The following is a 21,037-nucleotide window of genomic DNA, read 5'->3' as shown; positions in this document are numbered from 1 at the left end:
GATCTCAGGGTCGTGAGTTCGAGCCCTACATGGGGTGTACAGATTACTTAAATAAAACTTAAAACAAGTGAAAAACAGGAGTTTTGAGCTTTGTGAAACCTGTAGTCTCCACAGATTTTAAAATAGGCCGTCAACAATGTTTTACCATTTTTAAATGTTAACAGTTTTAACATTTAAAACTGTTAAAGTTTTAGGTTTTATAATTCCTCTTTGGAGAATGAAACAGTTGTGTCAGATGCTATTTTTGTTTTGTTTTTAATTTGAACAGAAAGGCCTGGGAAATTAGAAGATAAGCAAGATTTGCTGACAGAGACTTGAGCTGAAGTATTTACAAGTCTTTAATAAATACTTGTGGATTAATGGAGGGAAATGTTTACAACAAAATGGTATACGCTGAAAACTTGGTCACAGAGGCCACGTCTGGGGCACCTGGGTGGCTTGATTTTAGCTCTGGTCATGATCTCATGGTTGTGAGATCGAGCCCGTGTTGGGCTCTCTGGAGGTGAAGACTGCTTGGGATTCTTTCTCTCCCTCTCTTTCTGCCCCTACTCTGCTCTGCTCTCTCTCGCTTTCAAAATAAATAAACTTTTTTTTGTAAAGAATGCCATTATCTGAAGGAATATCATGTTTCAAAGCTGTGTGAGCTACATGAGAAAGACCCATCAGCAGAGAGAAAGGTGCAGGTGGGAAAGACACAAAGATTTTGAAATGATTTAATGTTCTTTGTGTTGTTTAGAGAAAACTCAGGGACTTCTTGTTTTCTGCTGCATCAAAAGCTTCTCTCCACTCAAAGGACAACACCTATTAAAGACAATTAAATTCTTGGGGCGACTGGGAGGCTCGGTCAGTTAAGCATCCAAATTCGGCTCAGGTGTGTGTGAGTTCGAGTTTTTTTCCCCCCTCCCCTCCCCAAGGCATTGGGCTCTGCACTGACAGTGTGGAGCCTGCTTGGGATTCTGTCTCTGTCTCTGTCTCTCTCTCCCCCTCTCTCGCTCATGCTTTCTCTCTCTCTCTCTCTCAAAATAAATAAATAATAATAAAAACTAGTTATATTCTTTTCATGAAACATTACCAAATCCTTCAGTGACTGATTTCTGCCAATAACAATCTGGACACATGATGGCAATATGGTAATGACAGAGTACAAGGAGACCCAGATTTTCACTTTATAATTTGCCACTCGAAGATATACTTATTAAAACATATCATGCCCAAGTGTGGCATGTCTGGGTTCTATTTTAGGGACTTAAAATATTCTGAGATTCTGTGCTCATGAAAGCTGCTCAGCAAGATTTTTCTTGGAGGAACCAAACAGAGACAAATGCCAAAAATAAGCACTGGTGTGCAAGGTTAAGTTCTAGGACAGTGGTTCTTGGTAGGGCAGATAGTGATCTCTGGAGGCATCTAGAAAATATGTAGGGAGATTTTGGTCTTCCAATGATTAGAACTGAGACTCTATTATATTTAAGGTGGGGAGAGGGAGGCAAGGCAGTCTGCATTGTTGTTGTTGCATTCTGAGGGGCGCCTGGGTGGCTCAGTCGGTTGAGCACTTGACTTCAGCTGAGGTCATGATCTCACAGCTTGTGGTTCGAGCCCCACGTCGGGCTCTGTGCTGACAGCTCAGAGCCTGGAGCCTGCTTCAGATTCTGTGTTTCCCTCTCTGTCTGCCCCTCCCCTACTTGCACTCTTTCTCTCTCTCAAAAATAAATAAACATAAAAAAATAGTTTGTTGCATTCTTGAGAGTCTGAGATAGCAGCAGAACATTCCTTGTATCTTCTTATGTAGTCATATCCAATCTTTTAGGTAATGAGGTACACAGTACTTGAAGTCATTTCTGTTATCTCTTTTCTATATTAAGGTAAGAAGATTTATTAATTACTTTAAATTGTGTATATTTGTACACTGAATGGATTTTGTTTCATGTGAGTGAAGGTCTTACAAAATAGTTATATGTGGGGACTGGTAGGATTGGGGAACCTCTGTTCCACAAACATGCCTCAAAATATGAACTAAAAGAGGCACAGACAACCGGGGCAAAAGGAGAAAGGATCCAACAAAACTGCTGAGTTGTGTAAGATCAAAATTCTGTGGTGGTCTCATCCTATTGCAGGAGTAGTGACATCTGGGAGGTCTTTCGAGACAAACACTTAACCTTTCGGAAAACCAAACTGTAAGATGGCTGTTTGCAACATAATTATATAGGGAGGACTAACTCTCTAGGTAAGAAATGATTCAAAAAAAAAAAAAATAAGAGAAGTGATAGTTATTATCCATAAACAAAACAGATAAGTTTTGTCAATGGAAAATGGCAAGACAAAGAAAGAACGTAGAAAAGTAGGGAGGAGGGGAGTGTGTAAAGGTCAGTAGACATACCTTCCTCATCTTAGCATTCTCGAGACTGTTTATATGTCACGAGCACCACATGGCAAGTATGTAATAAAATGGTGAAAAGAATATGGGAAATAAAGAATTAACAAAATGGCAAAACCCAGATATATCCTCAGATCTATAGAGGATCCCTGAGAAGGACTACCAATCATCCTTGATTTTTTTTTTTTTTCTGAAAACAAAAGTAAATGACTCGATTTCTTTCAGTCTCCTTCATAACTCATTCTTTTATTTTTGCTTGGGAGTCTTGTTTCCCCTGCCACTACCTTCTCCCACCCTTTAATTCTGGATGAATCAGATTTCCCCACCTTCATTTGGTAAGCAGCAGTCCTGTATATTTGATCACTAGACCTACATGTCTCTCACTGATAGATCCTCTTTGAGAGGAACTAGAGACATATACTAAATCCTTTAAGTCATTCCAGATAAAGACTGAATTAATTTGCATCTCAGGGGAAACTTGAAACTGGAATCTCCTACCCTGAGGTCCCTCCACTTCCTGCAGAAAAGTTAATTTAGGTCATTTTCTGAGCAACTGTTCCTGTGAATGCATCCAAATAAAAGCACGGTACAAATGTGAGGCAAGTCAGTCCTCCAAGAGGGTTACCCATTTGAGACTCCAGTATTCTCAGAGCCTCCTGAAACATTTGCCTCTCAAGGTTTAAGAATGTGTATCTTAAAACAATAGTTAGAAAATCCGATTGAGGTTTTCTTATTCATATGACACTTAAATTTTAGGCAGTCTAACATAATCAGGGTTTTACTCCATATTTATGTCAGTGGAGTCTTTATTTCAATAAAGAAAAATAAACGAAGACCAGGCAGATATGTTTAAAGTAACTACACAAATCATTTTAGCATCCTTTTTGTCAATAAATATCTAGCGATGATGACAACAGATGGTGCAAAGGAGATGAACACATCAGTGGGTTCTTGGTCAATTCTAAAACTGAATTCCTCTAAAAGTAAAACAGAAGTGATCCACAGTTCAGCAATGTACAGAATTCTATTTTCTCTGCAATATATTACTTTAGAAGGCTGTATGTATTGTGGTGAGCTCTTAAGATTTTTACAGTTGAGAGTAAAACTAAAATTTTTGCTTCACATGTGGTTTTAACACTGATTTCCAAAACCATATGTTCTTTATCAACAAACAGGATATATAGCTTAGATGGCTCACATCAATGTTTCACAGACAGTAATATATTGAACACTGAAAAAAGACTTCTATCAAAACATCTGGTAAACAGAAGTCAAACTGAACTTAAGTGGCAATGTGAATATTTTTCTAACTTTTTTTTTTTCCAACATGGCTATATCTCTTAGGAGAGATGTAACTATTTTTTTTTTCCAGGAGAAATTTACAATACTAATGTAGTTTTATGTATTTTTTATGAGTATTGTGGCATTCATCTTACTGTCATGCTGCAAAGTGTTGTGGGAATTTTTCAATTAGCCACTTAAAAAGAAAAGTTCTCTGAGCAGTGTATTTAAAAATAATCTCCACATCTGCCTCTGGCTTTCTTAACGAATCCCAACTTATTCCTCTGCCTACTCATGCTTTCTTCCATTTTGGTTGTTTTTTGATACATTTTGTTTTGTTTTTTAAGAATAAAAAGTACAGTTTTCATAACCTCGAGGAATGCTGCCCTACACAATGTGGGAAAGTCTAAAGAATTCTGAAATCAGAGACTGTCGGTGATTACTAAAAGCTTATCACAAACCAAAATGATTTAGAATCTGTAACAGCTCAGGAAATGTGACAGAACCAGTATGCGCTTAAAGATATTCCAAACCAAACTAAAGTACTTCCAGGCTTTCCCTAAGCATCAGACTTAAATAAGAGCTTGGAATGTTTGCTAATCTTTTTCATTCATCAACTTGGAACAAAATGTTACCTATGAATGTAGTAGCAAAATGTTACTACATTCAAGGGATTGTCTCTTCATTCTTTATGGGACAGTTTTAAAATACATACATACATACATACATACACACACACACATAATGATATCATTTTGCAATCATTTAAGAATAAAACATAATAAAATGTTAACCATATTTACCCATTAGATAAGCCAAATCTTAAAAGACTGCTGTCAATTAACAGTGATAAGGGTATGCAGAAACATGCATTCTACTGTATTGCTTGAAATGTAAATTTACATAATTCTTTTTGACTATAATTTGGCTGTAATTATCTTAAAAGTTATATATAGCATATGACTTAGAAACATAGCTTGTTGAAAGTTATCCTATAAAAAAGAATGTAGAGATCTTGGCCAAGGATATTTCTTCCATTACTGTATGCAACAGAAAGAAGCATGAACAATCTTATACGTCTACCAAAAGAGGAAGGATTAAACCCACATTTACACAAGGGGATATCTATGTTTTCTAACTTGAAAATACGTTCAAGACATTTTAAGTTCAAAAAATGGAAGCTTTTATCTACTATTTTAGGATGATAGCAATTTTATAAATCTGTATATATTTTTTATCTATTGATATAGAAATATATTTACCTCTATGATCATAAGTCTGAAAAAGAGCCCACATTAGGTAAACATATAAAATTTTTACAACACATTAGATTAGTGATTTGTTTTATAATATCAGAACCAAAAAGCCTATATAATTTTTAGACAAGAATATATCTGCTTAATGGAGGTTATTAGCACATTCTAAATTATAGAAGATCTGTAATGTAGAACATAAATATCCTACTAAAATAAAAAGAGAAGCATCCTCCTTCCAAGAACAGATCTTGACAGAGTTGAGGAATCTCAATGAGGAGGATGGTTGATGATTGAGCACAGATGTGGCCACTGACTATATTTGCCCCAAACTACTCTGCATAGTAAATGTATTCATGTGTCCTGCTCTCCAGCCCACAACTGTCTTCCTTGGAGTTCAGTATCTGGCTTAGAGCCTGACAGAGGGTGAACACACAATAAATAGTTCTGAATGAATGACCACATTTCCAATGTTTAGCAGCTGGTGAAACTGTTAGGTATAGGAAGTTAAGCAATGGACAAAGATGTATTTAAGGGATGACTGGTTCATCATGCTGATGTGAAATATAAATTAAAAAAAAATGACACACCAACAAAGTAGTTGTTACCATTATCACTTCTGAAAAAGTGATGTGGCAGGAAAGCCTACAGATGCTGAATTATATGAGGCAATGTCTTAATTACATGTTCTCTAGGACCTTTAATTTTCTTTCTTCCTTATCTCTGTACAAAAATTCTCTTATTCTGGTCCTTAGCACACTGTTAGACCACCAACAATGGAATATCTGTTTACTTTAAACTGTCTCCCCTGTGGCTACATTTGTCAGAAAGATAATAACTGGCAATACAAAGCAGCTTTTAATTTTTTTATTTTTTTATTTTTTATTCTTTTCAGTATATGAAGTTTATTGTCAAATTGGTTTCCATACAACACCCAGTGCTCATCACAAAAGGTGCCCTCCTCAATACCCACCCCCCACCCCCCATCAGCCCTCAGTTTGTTTTCAGGTTTCAAGAGTCTCTTATACTTTGGCTCTCTCCCACTCTAACCTCTCTCTCTTTTTTTCCTTCCCCTCCCCAATGGGTTCCTGTTAAGTTTCTCAGGATCCACATAAGAGTGAAAACATATGGTATCTGTCTTTCTCTGTATGGCTTATTTCACTTAGCATAACACTCTCCAGTTCCATCCATGTTGCTACAAAGGGCCATATTTCATTCTTTCTCATTGCCACATAGTACACCATTGTGTATACAAACCACAATTTATCCATTCATCAGTTGATGGACATTTAGGCTTTTTCCACAATTTGGCTATTGTTGAGAGTGCTGCTATAAACATTGGGGTACAAGTGCCCCTATGCATCAGTACTCCTGTATCCCTTGGGTAGATTCCTAGCAGTGCTACTGCTGGGTCATAGAGTAGGTCTATTTTTAATTTTTTGACGAACCTCCACACTGTTTTCCAGAGTGGCTGCACCAATTTGCATTCCCACCAACAGTGCAAGAGGGTTCCTGTTTTTCCACATACTCTCCAGCATCTATAGTCTCCTGATTTGTTCATTTTGGCCACTCTGACTGGCGTGAGGTGATATCTGAGTGTGGTTTTGATTTGTATTTCCCTGATGAGGAGCGACGTTGAGCATCTTTTCATGTGCCTGTTGGCCATCTGGATGTCTTCTTTAGAGAAGTGTCTATTCATGTTTTCTGCCCATTTCTTCACTGGATTATTTGTTTTTCGGATGTGGAGTTTGGTGAGCTCTTTATAGATTTTAGATACTAGCCCTTTGTCCGATATGTCATTTGCAAATATCTTTTCCCATTCCGTTGGTTGCCTTTTAGTTTTGTTGGTTGTTTCCTTTGCTGTGCAGAAGCTTTTTTATCTTCATGAGGTCCCAGTAGTTCATTTTTGCTTTTAATTCCCTTGCCTTTGGGGATGTGTCGAGTAAGAGATTGCTACGGCTGAGGTTAGAGAGGTCTTTTCCTGCTTTCTCCTCTAGGGTTTTGATGGTTTCCTGTCTCCCATTCAGGTCCTCTATCCATTTTGAGTTTATTTTTGTGAATGGTGTGAGAAAGTGGTCTAGTTTCAACCTTCTGCATGTTGCTGTCCAGTTCTCCCAGCACCATTTGTTAAAGAAACTGTCTTTTTTCCATTGGATGTTCTTTCCTGCTTTGTCAAAGATGAGTTGGCCATACGTTTGTGGGTCTCGTTCTGGGGTTTCTCTTCTATTCCATTGGTCCATGTGTCTGTTTTTGTGCCAATACCGTGCTGTCTTGATGATGACAGCTTTGTGGTAGAGGCTGAAGTCTGGGATTGTGATGCCTCCTGTAAAGGAGCTTTTTTTTTTTTTTTTTTTTAAATTTTTTTTTCCACGTTTATTTTATTTTTTTGGGGACAGAGAGAGACAGAGCATGAACGGGGGAGGGGCAGAGAGAGAGGGAGACACAGAATCGGAAACAGGCTCCAGGCTCCGAGCCATCAGCCCAGAGCCCGACGTGGGGCTCGAACTCCCGGACCGCGAGATCGTGACCTGGCTGAAGTCGGACGCTTAACCGACTGCGCCACCCAGGCGCCCCAAGGAGCTTTTTATAAAGGAGTCAGACTCAGGATGATGGTTATCAAAGTGAGCAAAGGCAAGTTTTACTAGTCCAGCGAAACCCTCCCTCAAAAGCAGAGCCCAGTTGGATTTTCATCTGGGAAATAATAGCAGCAGGTAGACCAAGCAAGCAGAAGGTATATAAGTGTTGGTGGTTTCCTCAAAAGCAAAGACTGAGATTTTTAGAGGCACAGATGCAAAGCCAGGTGTAGTAAATAAGAGCAGCCAGTAATTAGAACATCGTCTTTCTGAATTTGTGGCATGGAAGGCACACATGCACACATAAACAGCTATCAGGAAGAGTAGCATTGTTTTAAAAGGACTGTCTGCATTTACTTAAGGGTCAGCGATAGTCACGGGGCGCCTGGGTGGCTCAGTCGGTTAAGCATCCGACTTCAGCTCAGGTCATGATCTCGAGGTCTGTGAGTTCAAGCCCCACATCAGGCTCTGTGCTGATAGGTCAGAGCCCGGAGCCTGTTTCAGATTCTGTGTCTCCCTCCCACCAGCTCCTCCCCTGCTCACACTCTGTCTCTCTCTCAAAATAAATAAAGATTAAAAAAAAAAAAAAGGTCAGCGATAGTCAAACCATGAACTACTACCAGGGATAGGTAACAGGTGGGGACTATCACTATCACCACTACCATCATATTTACAAATGAATCAGTTTCTCCAGTTCCTTAAAGAATAAAGTAGAAATGACAATCTCTGCCACTAAATTCAGCAGAAGCTCTTGAATAAAGAGGAAAACAATGTAAGAAGCAAACAAGATTCCAAATTTTGAAGCTTACTCAAGATCTTTGGTCAAACAGGAGGGGATAAATCTATAACTATTTAGATGTTTGGGTGATAACCATTCACTGTCTTTAAAATGAAAAAAAAAAATCAAACTATGTATGTGCTCAAGTATGCGACTTTTTTATATCTCATTTTCACAAAACCTGAGAAATTTTTATTTTTAAAAGAAATTAGAATTTTTCCATGGTCTTTATAACGATAATAGGGACTTCATAATTTACTTGAGAAAACTGATCACACACACAAATACTAATCTAAAAGTTTAACACATAAATTAAAAAATATGTCATTTACTATCTTTCCCTCCTATCAATCACATAGTGGTCACTGCTTATTCAAGAAAGATCCAATTAACTTTCTACTCTAATGCCATTTATTAAATCAGAGAGATAATCTTTGAAGTAATCCACATTTCATTAAAAGCTGAATAGAATGCATAATACCAGACACTAAACTGTAGGGGATAAAGGATACTTTGTCTACTACGAAGCAAAAATCATAAACTAATGCTCTAAAACACATTTGCAGAGTGTTATTATAAGGCCAAAGTGGATTTTAATCTTTTTTCCCTACAATAGGATAAAAATATAGAAAAAAAGAGAGGCAGAGCTCTTGTTACCATAACATTGCAATACAGCTAACGTAATCCTTTCCATGTGGGGATTCACTCTAAAGACCTGTTTTTAATTGCTAAGAATAAAAACACTTTTAAGTTTTCTATAATCTAGCATTTGCCTTCTTCAAAATCTGAAGATTAAAAGAGGGACTCTGTACTGCCACTATATAAAGATACTAATAACATCAACATATTATATATATCATATATATGATGATATATATATATATATATGCACTTGTGTGTGGAATTATGCCTCTCTGTGTCTTTCCAAACAACACACGTGTTTATAGAAAGCCTGTACCTTCAACACTGCTTGGAAAACTCCTCACCTGCATGTGTTTCATTGTTCATAAATTTTGCTTTCCACGTAATTCAGCTACATTTCTACCACATAATGAGGATCCCCTTTCCTTCATTTTCTAATCACATGTTCCTTAATTTCTTCTGAGACCTTGCTGGCAGAGACTTTAACGTTCATATTTCTACCAACCATCTGTTAAAGGCAATCTAGGCTTTTTTGTTTCATGATCGTTAAAATTCCTCCAGGCCTCTGCCCACTGCCCAATTCCAAAGTCACTTCCAAATTTTTAGCTTTGTTACTGCATAACCCCACTTACAGGTGCTGACATCTGCAAAAGTTATGCTGAAGCAGATTATCACAAATTTGTGGGTTAAAGCAAAGCAAAATCATTGTTTTACATTTCTAGAGGTCAGAAGTCCTCCATGAGGCTTGTAGGACTAAAATTAAGGTGCTTGGCAGGACTGTGTTCCACCTGGAGGCTCAAGGGAGAAAGTGGTTTCTTTTCCATCTTCCTGAGGCCACCTGCATTCCTCGGCTCATGGACCCCTTCTCTTTCCGCACCACACATCACCCCAACCCTTGCTTCTGTCCTCACATATCTTCTCTTAAGTTTGACCCTCCCACCTCCCGTTTATAAGGCCTCTTGTGATAACACTGAGTCTAGCTGGATAATCCAGACTAATTTCCCCATTTCAAGATCCTGAATGAAATACATCTGCAAAATTTCTTTTGCCATAACATATTTACAGGCTCTGGAGATTAGAACATGGTCATCTTCAGGGAGGCCATTATTCAGCAACAGAACTCCAAGAATTACTATGATTACAAATCACTTATCTGCCTAATACAATATGATTCTCTGACAATGATAACAGGCTCAGTTTTGATTGATGGCTTGAAAAAAGGGATCCTGGGGAGAGATAATCCTATCAGCAGATATTCTGCCATCCTTGCTCTGTCAGATAATGTTGTTTCTGACCCTTTCTCATAAATGTCTCTGAAATGTCATGTGGGTAATAAGGTTATTTCATTTTCCTTAGTGACTGAAGCAATATTCCTAGAATTAAAGGCAATAATTTAGACTTTGCTGTTGGTATTATGTGAGTGAAACTCTAAATTACAAAATCCCCCCTGATAAATAGCATCCTTAGTTTGATGCTATTGGTATACACTACCAAATAAAAATCACTGAATTATTCTTAATCACATTAGAGAAATGATTACTATAATGGCCTCTGGTAATCTTATTGCCTTGGTTGACATGAAGATGGGGATTAAACATATATTAGTATTTAAACTGGTGATTCTAGGCAGGCAGAGTCCAGGAATAAATGTGGTATATTGAAAAAAAAGTACATGGAATTGGTTTCTGTTCCTACACTCTCAACAATCCATTCTACCCTGGAAGATCAAATCATTCATGAAATCAGTTTTCTCATCCATAAAATGAGGGCATGAATCAGATCATGGATTCTGTACTTTTGAGTGTAGAATCATTTTGTAAAACAAATACAGAATGGAATATACTTATTAATATAAGTTTATAAGTTCAAATTTACTTACCAATACCATTTCCGTTACTTATAATACCAATCAGTAGAACTGTAAGAACCATTCAGTATTAAATTTGGAATCAGGGCTTTTAAGTGGTAGCTGCAATATTTTAGGAACCTATTTATTTTAATGTTCTTTTGGTTGCACATTATCAATATATGCATTTGCAAACGACACGATCATTTTAGTAACTCATTTTGCAATTTCAAGGTATACTTAAAAACAGAGGCAGAGAAGAAGTTTTATTTTTATACCTCTTCAAAAATAAAGAAACTTAATGGCAAACCATAAGAGGAGATAATATATAATATTCTGTATACAGTAGATTCATGTATAGAGGGTTGTTTTTTCAGTTTTATAAGTAGTTTATTGCAAAAGTAGAGTAAATGCTGTTGAAATCCCTAAAATGATTGCAAAATAAACTAGGAATATCTTTGTCATATATAACTGCTAAAAAACAAGAAAAAAATGAATATAATAAATAAAGTTCAATTGGCTTCTTAAGACAGAGATTAGAATTTACCACTTGCCAGAAATTTCCTATCAGTTACCTTTGCTGTTTTTGGAAACTCCTCACTTGTATAATACACATACTTATATCATATATACAATTTATATTGTATTTTTTCTAGTCTTTAACTTTTCTTAGGCCTTTATATGTGTCATGAATAAGCCTTCAAAGCCAGGGACTTCTATATCACATGCTTCCTCTATTTACAGTAATGAAAATACTTTCTACCCAGTAAGGGGGAGGGTAAAAATTTACTTTTACACCTGTTCTCCTTATGAAAAAACGTAAAAATTTATATAAGAAATAATGAAAATAGTAACTCAGTCAAAACTTTCCATTCTATATTTTGTTCATTTTAAGAGTATAGTCTAGTTTATATTACTTTGTTAAAAATTTTTTTTGAGTTTATTTATTTACTCTGAGAAAGAGAGAGAGCATGACCAGGAGAGGAAAACAGAGAAGGAGAGGGAGAATCCCAAGCAGGCTTCGCACTGTCAGTACAGAGCCAGAAATGATACTTGATCTCATGAACTGTGAAATCATGACCTGAGCCAAAGTCAAGAGTCAGATGTTTAATGGACTGAGCCACCCAAGTGCCCCAAACACTTACAGTTATTTCTAAATTATGCAAAAAAAAAAATGTAGTAGCAAAAAGAAAACTCATATAGCTTTAGGGCATTAAAAGGTAGATCAATTCTGGAAAACATTCATTCATTTATTCATTTGTTCATCCGTTCCAAAGGGATTGACTGCATTTATATTAAATATCAGATACAGATATAACAAATGTAAACAGACTATCACCTCTACCCTTGTAAATCCGACAGCCCATGCAGATGATTCTTCATTCTAAGAAATTTCTGACTAATAAACAATTTGGGACAATTTCATTAGATTTGTAATCCATTATAGAAATATTACATCTTTATTCAACTGTAGTTTTTCAAAAACAAAAGAATATCTTTGTTTCCCAAACAGGTTGAAAAATCTATTAGCTATTAGTTTTTTAGTAACTATCTCTATATTAAAAAAAGAATTTACAATGATAAATCCTTCAACAAAGCACCAGGAAATACTGGTGCCTAAAGGAGGTTAGTTCCAAGCCATGAACCACTGATTTAAGCTTTATTAAAACTGTACTTGTTCCCAGCTTGTTTTCACTTAAGATATGCTTTCATTTCCCTTAGGCTGTAGTCTATTACTCTATTGCTAATATATTTTTCTGTAATGTCCTCCCTTCTGTGTTAAAAAAAGAAATGAAACCCCAAATCAGATTAATTTTTGAAAACTAATACACAGATCTCATAGGTGGGAAGAATGATGTGCACTTGTTCCCGTGCAGGAGAAAGGAGTTTGAGAGCCAGCAAGGGCACTTGGCCATTCAGACAAAAAAACAACAAAGTTGTTCTCAAGGATTACGATTTTTCAGAAGAGTTGGCAGCTTTTTGGAAGCTTAATCTTAGGGACCAAGAAAAGCTACATCCCTGCCCAGAGTTTCTTAATGGCCAGACTAAACTACCAGAGTTGACCTCAGTTTCTATCAGCTTAAAAAAGTGGCATAAAAGAATCTGAAATCTCTTCCTGATGCTTTACCATTTCCTCTAGCATGTAGCTGGTGAAACATAAAGCATATCAGCACAACTTAAGAAATTAAAGTTAGGAATTTTAGACCCTGAAGCCCAATTAAATATATTTTTTCTTTAGACCTCACCCCTGCTTTCAATCCACCTCAGTTGTGAGCTCTATAAGAGGTAAAGCACAGGAATGCGCTTTAAGAGTGGAGATTGAGCTGTACTCAAGTTCAAATTCATCTGTGGTAAATAGGTAGGGATAAAATCAGTCAAATAGCTTCTATACATGTGGCTCAACCAACTAGAGCTTCTATGGTTTTAGTGCAACTTCTAGGCAGACTAAGTGTTCTTTTTCTTCTCATGTTTGTTATTTTGAATGTCTGATCACTTCAAAAGGCACTTTTATCCATCTGTACACTCAGAGAAAAGGGCACAAAGGAAGATTTGACAAAAGCAGCATGAGACAAAATTAAGGTTACGAAAATGCTTTAAAAAAGCCTACTCTTTATCCAGTAATTAGAGAATAGACACCAAAAGAAGGAAGAACAAAGTAAATAAAAATGTTACCAGTGTTCGTATGTTCTTTCATATACTTTGAATAAAATCTTCCAGGCACACCTACTGTTTTGTGACAACTGAATTTTTTCTTTTCTTTTCTTTTTTTTTAAAGCAAGATTCATACTTTCTTTTTAAAATTTATTTTTGAGAGAAAGAGAGAGCACGAGCCAGGGAGGGGCAGAGAGAGAGGAAGACAGAGGATCTGAAGGGGGTCTCTGCTCTGACAGTAGAGGACCCGATGCGGGGCTGGAACTCACAAACCGCGAGATCATAAACTGAGCCAGAGGCAGACGCTTAACCAACTGAGCCACCCAGGCATCCCTGAAATTTTCTTAATAATGGAATGCATGTTTAAAAGGCCTGCTAGCTTCAACCTTCTGCATGAGCACTGGGTGTTGTATGGAAACCAATTTGTCAATAAACTTCATAAAAAAAAAAAAAAAAAAAAAAAAAATAAAAGGCCTGCTAGCAATGAAGTCAAGATATTTCTGAGAGGTCAGAGAAGGATGCGTATCATCATTGTTTAACATAGGTAATATTCTGAGTTGATAATCCTCTGATTTAAACCATTCCCTGGTTTAGAATTAAACCCACCTTACAGGCATCTTTAGTCAACTTTAGTTTTATCAAAAGAATGAACAAACTGATATTAAGTAAATGGATGAATGCAAATATGCATGCCTTAGCTTTTGGAATTCCCTCTTCTCCATAGCTTCTGGGAAACTGTCTGGGTTCCTCCTTTCTAGCTCTCTCGGACAGCCAGTAAGGATGTGCTCCTCGTATTCTAGACTGGCACCTAAAAGGAATTGTCTATTTTTTAAAACCCCATTGGTAATGATTAGGTCCTATGGATTTTAAGTGCTTGGTTGCAATCATTCTAATGAAATAATTGGTCCTTTACATAACACATTGGATCTAAACCACTATTTTTAAAGACATTATTCCCAACGGAAAAATAAAAGTCAAATATCAGCTCAGTTCATGATCTCATGGGTTTGTGAGTTCCATCTCCGTGTCTGACAGCTCTGTCCTGTCAGCTCAGAGCTCTGTGCTGACAGCTCGGAGTCTGGAGCCTGCTTCAGATTCTGTGTCTCCCTCTCTCTCTCTGCTCCCTACCCGAATTGTGCTCTCTTTCTCTCTCTCAAAAATAAATAAACATTAAAAAAAAAATCTAACATCAGCCCAGACACTATCTGCTGCAGGGAACAGATACTCACTAGTAGTGGTTTTCATAAGGACTTATTTTTTCAAACATAATTATCTGGAGTTAAGGAGTTTTAGCAATGGGTAATTCGAAAGCTCAGAGTTGTTTGGAGTTAGAGTTGGCTTGTTTTTTTTTTTTTCCTTGACTTTCCCTTCTTTTTAACCAATTTGGCTCTCAATTTTCTAAATATCACAACTTCACAAAACAATGCCCCAAGATAAGAAAGATGGGTTGAAGATCGTTCTCGCCATCTCTTTTTATAAATCAGGAAGGAACCAATTTCTTAGAATACCTGACAGAAGATCTATCCTTAGATCTCCCTGGCCAAAACCGGGTTACATACACAGCCCTACAGCAATCACTGCCCAGGTACACGGGATTTGTGGTTCTCAAAGTGTGGTCCCTGGAGCAACAGCACCAGCAGTAAGCTTGTTAGAAATCGTTAGAGTGGGAGAGAGCCAAAGCATAAGAGACTGTTAAAAACTGAGAACAAACTGAGGGTTGATGGGGGGTGGGAGGGAGGGGCGGGTGGGTGATGGGTATTGAGGAGGGCACCTTTTGGGATGAGCACTGGGTGTTGTATGGAAACCAATTTGTCAATAAATTTCATATATAAAAAAAAAAAAAAAAAAAGAAATGCACATTCTGAGGCCCCTAGCCAGGCCCGCTGATGTAGAAACTCTGGAGTTCAGGCTCAGCAATCTCCTTAACACGTCCTCCAGATGATTCTGGCTAAAGCTGAAGCTGAAGGACTGCTGATTTAGACCAATCTGATTCATTCCCTCTGTCTGAGCTCCCCTTTCTTGAGCGGCTAAGGACATACTCTCCTCACAGTCTTTGCACGTTTCCCTCTCTTGCATGTTCTCCCTCGTGTCCTTTACCTTAGCAGGGAGCTTTCCTCTGATAACCGTATGTGAAATAGTAAGGCCTAGACACGTGCCCCAGCATTCTCTGCCCCGCCCCCCCTCCCGCCAATGCTTCATCTCTCTCCAAAGAAGGTATCACCATCTGAAATATCACATATTTATTCGTGTCTGGTCTGTTTCCTCTACTGGACTTAATTTCCACGGAAGGTCTTTGTTCTGTTTATTTCAGTGCTCTATCCCGAGGGCCCAGACACTGTGTGGCAAATTATAGGCATTAAATAAATATTTGCTAAATGAATGATTAGAATATTGATTTCCAAATGAAATTGGAAAAAGTCAAAGAATGGCTAATGGGCAGACAAACAACAGTCTGCCAAAGCAAACTATTTACAAACGCAGATTTGGAATAAAATCCATTCATGACTTGGGAATTTTAGTGTTTGTCATAATATGAAATATAGCCTTATTTCATTAACTTTAAGGAAACCCTCCTTTTTGCCTTATATGCTATGTTCAAATAAATTTACATATATAACACATTTTTCTGTTCTACCAAATTTGATAGCATTTATCATTGGAAATGTCACTTTTTGGGGAAAATAAATAGATTTGAACAACACAGAAACTTCCATTGATATTGAATTTTAAAGTTTGTTTATTTATTTGTTTATTTAGAGAGAGTGAGTGGTGGAGGGGCAGAGAGAGAGGAGGGAGATAGAGAATCCCAGGCAGGCTCCAAAGTCAGTGCAAAGCCTGACTGGGGGCTAGAACTAATGAACTGTGAGATCACAACCTGAGCCGAAATCAAGATTCAGATGCTTAACCAACTGAGCCACTGAGGCACCCCCAAATTAAATTTTAAATAACCAGTTTTCTTTAAAAAAATCCAGAAATTCGGATGAGGGAGAAATTGGACACAACCAAAACAGTTTCAAAATGCAAGGTCCTTATATAAACAGTTCAATTTATTAGTCTTATTCTAGGGAAATATTCAATATTTGGGTTTCTTATCAACAAATGCTTTACATTAAGAATAATTTTATGTAAATGAATAAATAACATGATTCCACAAATGATTATTTATATATTGAGAAAATTACAAATGACATAATATACCAGATATTATTGAACAAGAGAAAATAAAAATTCAATTGAAATGCATTGCCTGTTAGTTTAATACGGATAAAGTCTATTTCCAGAGAAGTACTTCTTGAAAGTTCTTTGAGTAAATTTTGTTACAGTTTATATATTTATATAAATTGGTGCGTTTAAATCTCATTAAGGTAATTTCCTTAAAAAAGTTATAAAAATTATTTATGGCAACAAAGCACAAGTTCTTAGCTACTAATTTACAAATAATTGTGTGCACGTGTGTATATGTGCGTGTCTATGGGTTGAGAGCACTGTAGTAAGTTATATGTAAGAAGACAGAGAGCAAACCAAGCGTAAACAACCTAAAACATTTTCCTTTCAATGGAGGTTGGAGAGACTTGTGTCTAAGCACTGCTCATGCAGGCTGCACAGCGCTCGCGCCTCACATGCAAGTGATATTCCAGGGTTGCCCCCTTTTCCTTGATGTGCCACAAAAACCCTTCCTGAAACTGACTCTGCTTTTCTTTTTCTTTTAATGCTTATTCATTTATGAGAGGGGGAGAGGGGAAAGAATGAGCGGAGAAGGGGCAGAGAGAGAAGGGGGGACAGAGGATACAAAGAGGGCCCTGCGCTGCCAGCAGAGACAGCGGGGCTCAAACTCACGAACTCATGACCTGAGACAATGTCTGACCCTTAACGGACTGAGACACTCAGGTGCCCCTCCTTTCACTTTACACAGATACAGCTGGTTCAACTCCTTTTCATATGTTTATAACAATTCTAGTTTGGGATCTGCTATTTTATAGATGGAATAACTTCCATGTTTTCCAGTGTAATTTAAATCTGCTCCTCCACTCTACTCCAGCTGCCTAACTTCTCGGTGACTTCCTATCTACACACGAGTCCGAGGGCAGCACAATGATCTTCCGGAACACCTCTTCTCTTGTCTCATAACATGTATTCACATCACTATTCAGTTTAGACATTAAGACCTTGATTATTTACTTTGTATGTTTTTTATAAATAATCAAGCCAATGTCTGTATCCTCTTTCTGTGTGGGCTGCCATGAGGTATGAGTTCCAAGAAGGCAGGAGACAATCTATTACACTGGAAATTTTTTACAACAATTCTCACATGTAAAAAAAATTTCAAAATCTTCATGCTATTGTATTTTAGTACGTATGCTAATTATTTGTGGCTTTTAAATTCCCTCATATTCCCACAAGAATTTTTGGTGCCCTAAGCACAGTACACACTTTATTGTTTAAAGTAGGCTCCACCCCCAATCTGGGGCTTGAACTCACAACCCTGCGATCAAGGGTTGTATGCTCTACCGACTGAACCAGCCAGGTGCCCCTACACATGTTTTAAGTATATAGTTTAATCGGTTTTTATCTGTGCATTAACTATGAAATATTGCACAATTCCTTGCCAAGAAGGTTCCTTCATTCCTCTTTTCAGTCAGTATGGTGTTGCCATTTTGACTAGTAAGTCTGTCTTCAACATGTCCTGACAGAAACTTGTTTATTTTCATATCAAAAAATTTGTTCCAAAGCTAAACATACTTGTAAGGTGTTAGTTCATATAATGCAGTCAGACAATAGGTTGATTTCAAACCTAAAAAGTGTGGTTTTTCATTAGAGGAAAAATGCTAAATGTTCAGAGAGGGAATTATATTAGATCTGGAGAGAAACATTAAATTAAAAAAAAATCTACTTTTTGCCAAGTCATCTCTATAACGAAAATTCTGTTTTGTTTTTACACATACTTCTTTCATAACTATGTAACACAAATTACAATAGTTCCCCCTTACCCACGGTTTTGATTTCCTGTGGTCAACTGTGATCAAGAAACATGACCCACCTTCTGACAATAAGTCAGAAGGTCAGTAGTAGCCTAATATCATTCACCCTACTTCATCTCCTTGTGTAGGCTTTATCATTCCACATCATCCCAAGATTAAGAAGGGTGAGTACAGTATAATATTTTGAGAAAGAGCGAGAGGGGTCACATTCACATAACATATTATAGCATATTATAATTGTTCTATTTTGTTGTTTAATTATTCTACTTTATGTTGTTGCTGGTAATCTTACTGTGCCTAATTTATAATTAAACTTTATCATAAATACGCATTAATAGGAAAAATCACAGTGTATATACAGGGTTTGGTACTATCCATGGATTCAAGCATCCACTGGGGGTCTTCGAATGTACCCCCCACAGACAAGGGTGGACAACTTATGTCTTTCTGAATGAAGTAAGGTACAAAATATTATAATAATTATTATGGTGATAAAATAGCAATTTACTGGGGCGACTGGTGGCTCTGTTAGTTAAGTGTCTGACTTCAGCTCATGTCATGATGTCGTGGTTCAGCTCCTGAGTTCAAGCCCCGCACTGGGCTCTGTGCTGACAGCTCAGAGCCTGGAGCCTGCTTCTAATTCTGTGTCTCCCTTTCTCTCTGCCCCTCTCCCCCTCATGTTCTTTCTTTCAAAAATAAATAAATATAAAATTAAAAAAAATTTTTAGAGTTTTATTTATTTATTTTTGAGAGAGAGACAGAGAGAGTGAGTGGGGGAGGGGCAGAGAGAGAGAGGGAGAGAGAATCCCAAGCAGGCTCTGCACTGTCAGCATGGTGCCTGATGAGGGGCTCGAACTCACACACCGTGAGATCATGACCTGAGCCGAAACTAAGAGTCGGACTCTTAATCTACTGAGCCACCCAGGTGCCCCCCCCTTTTTAAATTTTTTTTAAAGTTTTATTTATTTTTTTTATTATAAATTTTTTTTTCAACGTTTATTTATTTTTGGGACAGAGAGAGACAGAGCATGAACGGGGGAGGGGCAGAGAGAGAGGGAGACACAGAATCGGAAGCAGGCTCCAGGCTCTGAGCCATCAGCCCAGAGCCCAACGCGGGGCTCGAACTCACGGACCGCGAGATCGTGACCTGGCTGAAGTCGGACGCTTAACCGACTGCGTCACCCAGGTGCCCCAAGTTTTATCTATTTTTGAGAGAAAGACAGAGAGTGAGTGCGGGAGGGGCAGAGAGAGAGAAGGAGACAGAATCCAAGCAAACAAAAAATTTTTTAAATAGCAGTTTACTCTTATGTAATAGTCACCATTATTCAAGGCACTAGTCAAGCATTTCATATATATAAGCTATTTTAATCCTCACAGTAATAGTTAGAGGAAGGTACTGTAATATTCTCATTTTGGTGATGAGGGGTAAGTAATATGCCCAACACTAAGGAATAGTAAGGGGCAGAAGTCAGGATTTGAACCCAGAGAGTCCAAGGCCAGAGTCTTTTTTCACTTACTCATTAAGCCACACTGTCACCCTGAGGTTCAGAAGTATAGTAGGGATAGATTATAGACAAAGCAGAAACTACCAGAAATGGACTCTTTCTTACTATCTCTTAGTATCTGGCAAATATTCTATGCCACATGATTAAGTACAATTTCCATAATCTCACCTCTCTTACAGTCCAAATGTCATACGGTATTTATTATAATTTTATATGTATTGAGAGAGGGACAAAATGGTATTTAAATACCACTTAAATAAATGCAAATAATCCAATAACCAAATAAGAAAATTTAAAATTTTAGAATCATTTATAGCTTCCTTTTCTCAGTTATAGAAGCATAGAATGACCACATTGAAAGAACTTCTTGGAGGCTGATGCCAGACCATCTTTTATTTCTGGCTTTATTTTAAATCTGGAAAAGCATAGGCGATATAGATCCAAATGCCTCCTGCCATTATCTTTTAAAAGTTTCAACTCTAATTCTTGATCTATAAGCTAAGCTTTTAAAATAAAATAAATGCCTCTCTATTATATGTAGTTGTATGTATTTTCTCTTCTCCTTCATTAAGGATTTCCTAATTTTTAAAAATATTATGAGGAATGTTAGTATTTGAACTGGAAAAAGGTATATATTTTTTTCTCTTCTCTGAAGCTTTTTTATTACTTCTCATGAGTCAGGGGAAAAGGCTTTCTTTATTGCTTTTACAAATCATGAGTAAAACACGAATGCTTAATTGAGCAGATTGATGATTAAACGGAGAAAAATGATGAAAGGAAAAGATGCCAGCACAAACAGAATATGGCCATTCATTTCAACCCCAAATGAATCAACTACTGCTCATGAATGTCAGTTTAATACTCATCTTGGCAGAAACTATCCGGAGCATCAACCCTCTGCGGAGTCCCACGTCTGCATGGGGACAGCTTTTTCCTGTTTCTTTTGCTAGAATACACTAAATAGCGCTCTCTCTCTCTCTCTCTCTCTCGTTGGCACAATCAATTAACTCTTAAACGAAGGATTATAAACATAGTGAATGCAGGAGACTTTCTCACACCTGAACTCCAGATACTCATTCAAAGATGAAAATGTTTTCTCCTAAAGGAACTAGGCAACTAAGCTATAATATGCAACATTAGCATTAGCAGGAATTACC

General features: G+C 37.3%; 1 protein-coding gene across 1 annotated transcript in view; it reads right to left on the bottom strand.

The window, feature by feature from the left end:
- PTPRK (protein tyrosine phosphatase receptor type K) overlaps positions 1 to 21,037 on the bottom strand; it is a 396,010-nt gene that overhangs the window by 42,692 nt on the left and 332,281 nt on the right. The gene's annotated exons all lie outside the window — the stretch shown is intronic.

Source organism: Lynx rufus, unplaced genomic scaffold (genome assembly GCF_022079265.1).
Source record: "Lynx rufus isolate CCGP_SWC_20201006 ecotype Redwood Valley unplaced genomic scaffold, mLynRuf1.p SCAF_6, whole genome shotgun sequence".
In the NCBI taxonomy this organism is placed as follows: domain Eukaryota; kingdom Metazoa; phylum Chordata; class Mammalia; order Carnivora; family Felidae; genus Lynx; species Lynx rufus.
This window is presented reverse-complemented; position numbering and strand designations above follow the sequence as displayed.